The sequence below is a fragment of the Phocoena sinus genome, chromosome 20 (genome assembly GCF_008692025.1).
Source record: "Phocoena sinus isolate mPhoSin1 chromosome 20, mPhoSin1.pri, whole genome shotgun sequence".
Classification (NCBI taxonomy): Eukaryota; Metazoa; Chordata; class Mammalia; order Artiodactyla; family Phocoenidae; genus Phocoena; species Phocoena sinus.
The window spans coordinates 35086360-35091993 of NC_045782.1; the positions used below are offsets into that span (position 1 = coordinate 35086360).

Below are 5634 nucleotides of genomic sequence, written 5' to 3' on the forward strand. Positions count from 1 at the left end.
AGGAGAGTTTCAACTGGCACAAGGGAGGTACCAGAACTTGTGTATTGGATCAAATTGAGCCAAAGTGGGATGAGTTGGGATGACAGTGAGGGAACGGGCTGAAGGTAGTCCTGAGGGACCCCAGACACAGGAGGCAATGGTGGCTCCACATGGTGAAGTGGCTGGGAGTGGGCCTTGAAGAGGGAAAGAGCTGGGTTCAAATCCTGACCGCACAACTTTCTAGTACCCACCACCTCAGAGGAGTGAGAATTAAGTAGGCTAACACTTAGCATAGTCTCTGGTACATGTATGTACATGTATATATGTACCACGTATGGCATGTGTGTTCCTTATAGGAAGTCCCATGAAGATAATGGTAGAATCAGAACTTAAAAAAAAATTAACAGTTCTTGAATAATTACTATGTGCTAGGAACTGTGTAAGAAGCTTCTACACAGGTTAGACTTTTCCAGAGTTGTTGGGTCATAAGACTCACTGGGGTGGTTTAAATCCTCTGGGGGCACTAAGTGTTTTTTTTTTATAAAGTTTTTTTTAAATTTTTATTTATTTTAGTTTTGGCTGCGTTGGGTCTTCGTTGCTGAGCGTGGGCTTTTCTCTGGTTGCAGCGAGCGGGGGCTACTCTTCGTTGTGGTGCGCGGGCTTCTCATTGCGGTGGCTTCTCTTGCTGTGGAGCACAGGCTCTAGGCACGCGGGCTTCAGTAGTTGTGGCTCACGGGCTCAGTAGTTGTGGTGCACGGGCTTAGCTGCTCGGCGGCATGTGTGATCCTCCCAGACCAGGGATCAAACCCACGTCCCCTGCATTGGCAGGCGGATTCTTAACCACTGTACCACCAGGAAAGCCCACTAAGTGTTTTTAATAAGGGTCCCAGGTGGTTGTTAAGTCGGCCAAGTTTGGGAAACACGGGTGAGCAAAGCAAAAGAAGGCTGGTTCTAGCATTGAGGGTGTGGCAAAAATGGGATAGAGGGACCCAAGGCTCATGGATGAGGAGAGCAGCTGCTGGCGGGGTCCAAGCCAGAAGGATAAGGGACTGTGGGCTATAGTAATTATCTATTACCGGACAACAAATGTACCCTAAAACTTAGAGGCCTAAAACAATTTCATCCATTTATTTTCTCATATAGTCTTTGTGGGTTAGGAATGTGGGAGCGGCTTAGCTGGGTAGTTCTGGCTAGCAGTCTCTTGAGAGGTCATAGTCAGATGTCACTGCCGTCATCTGAAGGTTTGACTGGAGCTGGAAGGTCCACTTCCAAGGTGGCTCACTCGCCCGATGCTGGCTGTTGACTGGGGGCCTCAGCTCCTCGGCACCTGGGCCTCTCCACAGGGCTGCCTGAGTGTTCTCACAACGTGGCAGCTGGTTTCTCCCCAAGCAAATGATCTAGGAAAGAATAAGGAGGAAGCCACTTGTCTTTTATGACCTGACCTCAGAAGTCACACTCTATCATTTCTGCGATATTCTACTGCTTATGCCCCTTGGCCCTATTTAGTGGACGGGGGGGGGGGGGGGCACTCAGAACATGAAAACCAGGAGGTGAGTTTCGTGGGGACCGCGCTGGAAGCAGGCTACCACAGGAAATCTGATCACTTCCATTTTGCGGATGGAGGAAACTGAGGCTCACCAGAGTTACCTCCCAGTCACCCAAAGCAGAGGCTTGAACCCTGTTTCTTGTACTCTGTGAACCCAGCAACTTTCCACCACCCCCAGGCACCTTGGAGAAGAAACCGCTGGTGGAGAAGCCTAGATCGGCACACCCCCAGATGGGCAGAGGGGAGGGATGACAATCAGGGCTCCCGGGCCTGCGAAATAAATATAATCAATCACATGTTTGCCTCAGCAGAAAGAAAGCTTCCAGGCAGTGGGGGAGGGAGGGGGTTCTGCCCTGATGAGCTGTGTTTTCCATTTAAAACCACACTTGAGATGGCTGGGAAAATATGCTTGATCCTGGTGCACTTTTCAGAAATTCAACCTGTTGGGTTCCCTGCCCCTTTCCCAGTGCCTCCAAGAGTGGACTTATCCCACCACCACCCACAGCCTTAGTGGCTCACTCTCAGGGTGGTCTTAGACCCTGTCTCACCCTCTCTAAGCCCCCAGGAGCTGGGGCAGCTGCCAAGTCTCTCCTGGTATTACAGCAACATCTGTCTTCGTGTCGATGTCACAAGACTTCGGGGAAGAGATGTCTTAGGCCAGGGAGACCTCTGCTTTCCAAAGGACCTGAGGGCCAGGGCTGGGCCTCCCGCATTAGACTGGGGCTCCCAATAAGTGGTAGCTCCTGGAGTGGGGGGCTGACACTAGAGCCAGACGGGTAGGTGACTGGGGGGTCTTCCCATCCCCTCTGCTGCTTTCTTCCATAGCCCTCTCCCCAGTTTTCCTTCTCCCAGTTAGCTAGCAGGGCCGGGCTTGGGGAAGAACAGGGTCAGCAAAGAAATACAATGAGGAAGACCAGAGAGTGGCCAAGGTGATAAGTCTAAGAATGGCACTACAGTCTCTACCCAGCTCCCCTTTGTGGGCACACCCCATCCTCTTGTCTGTGCATTGACCCCTCCCCCAGATCTCAGCTAGACGGATTTCACAGAGTAAAAAGCTGCAGAGTTGGGAGAGACCCTCAGGCTCATAGCAAATGGAGAAACTAGGGCTCAGAGAAGGCACAACTGGGGAGCTGCAGCCTCCTAGACACTGGGCAGAGCCAGAAGTGGCCACCGTCAGGATCCAAGGTCCCCTCATTCCTTCAGAAAGCCCAATCCTCTTGAAGGGAAAGACGAAGAGAGGAAGAAGCACAGGAAGCATCAGGAATCTCAGGGGATCCTCTTGGCTGGTGGGGGATGGGGTGGGGTGCGGGTCTCTTGTGGAAGCTTGAAGTTGGAACCCCTGGGGGATGGGGCAGGCAGGAGGAGGAACCCGGTCTTCCACTTTAGGCAGGTGGAAACAAGCCTCCAGGCCTCAGTTTTTCCATCCAGAAAATGGGGGTTTGTTTCTCCAGCCTGGCCCCACTGCTAATTGTAGATAAGAGCCTTTCACTGCTGGCGCTGGCCTCTAAGCACTGAGGACATGAACTTGACCTCCTCTCTCCTGACCCCTGACCCCCGGTTCCCACTGTAGTGGGGTCAGGGGACAGGAAATAAATCCTGAGGAAGGATTAGGGTCACTCAGGTCACTTGAGAGCTTGGATTGCAGCAGAATGGTTGGATACGAGGTTAGAAGGACTTCTAACCTAGCGGGCGGGGGGTGGGGGGTGGAGGGTGGAGGTGAGGGTGGGCAGTGGCCCTGCAGGGCGTGACCATACCCCAGCTGGGAGGGGGATCCTCTCTCTCAAGGCAGCCTCCTCCCTGGGGGCAGGGAAGGGGTGTTGTGGCGTGGAGGGGGCTAGACTCCTGGGCGCTTCTGGGATGCCCCTCCCTTCCAGCTTCACGAACCCACAAGCCTCCTGTCCCATTACAAAGCCACAGAGAACCGAAGAAGGAGGGATCACCCTCTGGTGACCGCCCTCCCTTCACAGTTCTGGCCCTAGGCTTCCTGCTTGGCGGAGGCAGTGGAATGAGATGAGGGGAGAGGTGGGGGGTGAGATGGGGCGAGAAAGAAGGGGTCTGTGAAGAGGACAGAATGGCCGTGGGGGGCAGCTGTCCAGCTGGGGGGGGGGGGGACGGGGAAGCATGGAGAAGATGAACGTTTCCACAAAAAGGAAGACGAAGAAAAATATTCCACTAGGAAAAGCTGGTGGCAAGGCCTGCCTTTTGAAGTCCTTTATTCAACCCTCAGATGCTGGGAGAGACCCAGACACCCCGGAAAATAGCAGCCAGTGCAGGGAAGGCTTAGGAGACAGGACTCTGTGATGGAGGGCAGATTTTTAAACAAAAAAGGAAGTATTAAGGGTTTGAAAACAATAAAACAAATTGACGTGATAGCGAGTGCTTGGGGGCTGCAACAGACGGAGTGGTCTTGGGGGGCCTCTCGGAGGAGGTGACATTTGAGCTGATATCCAAAGGCCAGGAAGGAGCCAGCCATGTGCAGAACTGGAAGGAAAGCATTCTGGGCAGAAGGAACAGTCAGTGCAAAGGCCCTGAAATGGGAATGAGCTTGGTAGATTTTGAGCTGGAGCAAGAAGGCCAGAGTGAGTGGGGTGACACTGGCCAGAGGTGGGGTCAGAGAGGTGGCCAGGGGCTAGACCATGCAGGACCTTGTAAGGTAAGGCAAGGGGGCTGAATTTTCTGCTAAATGGAAGTGACAAGGTCTGATTTATGTGTTTAAAAGATTGGCTTCTGGGTGGAGAATGGATGATAGGTGCCAACGTGGAGGCTGGGAGGGAAGGTGAGACCCGGGCTGTTGCAGTGTCGGGCTGACAGCCGCTGACGGCAGTGGAGACAGAGGCAAGAGCCCGAGGCTGGGTTTGGTTTAGAATTTGATCCAGCAGGCCCTGACTACTGGATGTGCCTTAGGGTCAATGGAAGGAGTGGAGATGACGCTCGGGAGTTTCGCCAGGGCAGCTGAGAGGCTAGTGGTGCCTCGCTGTGGACTGCATTCTCCATTCATCTTCTGCTGTCAGCCCAGGCCTGCCTCTGCAGAGGCTGCAGGATGGTTGTTCATTCATGGATTCCCGCAGGAGGCATTTCTGGAGCTCAAACCAGGGCCCTTCCAGCCCCCACCTCTACCCCGTCCAGACTCTAGCCCACTTCTGACAGTAGGGGTGGACAGCTGCCCTTCCCTCCAGCCTGCTGGGTGTGGGCTTATATACTGCTACCCAGATGTGGGGTAGACATTAGAGGCCTTGGAGAGCTTGAAAGTCTCTGTGTAGTGAGATGTTCTATAGGAGGATAGGGGGAACCGAGCGAGTGTTCCTGTCTGGGGATGGAGTCCCTACCAATCCCTGTACCTGGGAGGACAGGCCCTGATAGACACTTGTTGTCATTGTGGAGGGTAATGAATGACAGACACTACTCAGAGGTGTTGGGAGCCTGGACCAAGACACTGCCAGAGGAAGGTCCCCAAGAGTGCCTGTGCCTGGGGGGTCATAGTTTTCTTCTGAAGGTCCTGAGCTGTGGAGGCTCAGACTGGTTAAGTGACTTACCCAAGTTCACAGCAGTTTCTCAGGCAACGTCTCGGGTCTCTTTTGTCTTGCTCTGGGCAACTTAAGAGGAAGCTTCGGAGTACTATGCTACACAGCTCTGCTTTGAGTCACCAAACCTCAGCTCACAATTCTCCGTTCCCTTCCAGCCCAAACCTCACTTGCTTCGAAGCCCTTGCCCAGCCTTTCCTCCTGGCCCTAACGTTCTTCCCGTTTTCCAACCGCATCCTATCTCCCCTCCTCTGGAAAACCACTCCTCACCACTCACACCTGCCTGGATATCCCCATGTGCTGCTGCCTAAGTCCCAGCCCCGTGCCCCCGCTGCCCTCAGCTGCCCCTCTGTGGCTGGGGTGGGGTCAGAAGCATCGGTCGGTCGGCAGCTCTGTGCCGGCGTCCCCGCCCCCACCTTGGAGCCCCAGCCTGTGAGCAGTGATGGATGCTGGGCAGCGGTCCCTTGGAACGGATCCTGGATCTAAAAGCCTCACGCAGCCATCCTGGGCAGGAGGCAGGGGAGGGACACGGGGGTCCCCCAGAGCCCGGCTCCCTGCCATGAATCAGGCGGCCAGCAGAGCCAATTA

The 5634-nt window shown here is 54.3% G+C and overlaps 1 long non-coding RNA gene across 1 annotated transcript; it reads right to left on the reverse strand.

Annotated features, from left to right (window-relative positions):
- Positions 1 to 1212: 1212 nt before the first annotated feature.
- On the reverse strand, positions 1213 to 5278 carry LOC116745149. Its single transcript, XR_004347290.1, has 3 exons — positions 5059 to 5278; positions 1708 to 1795; positions 1213 to 1376 (listed from the first exon to the last, which is right to left on the reverse strand). It is a non-coding gene; the product is annotated as an uncharacterized LOC116745149 (long non-coding RNA).
- Between the last annotated feature and the right edge of the window lie 356 nt (positions 5279 to 5634).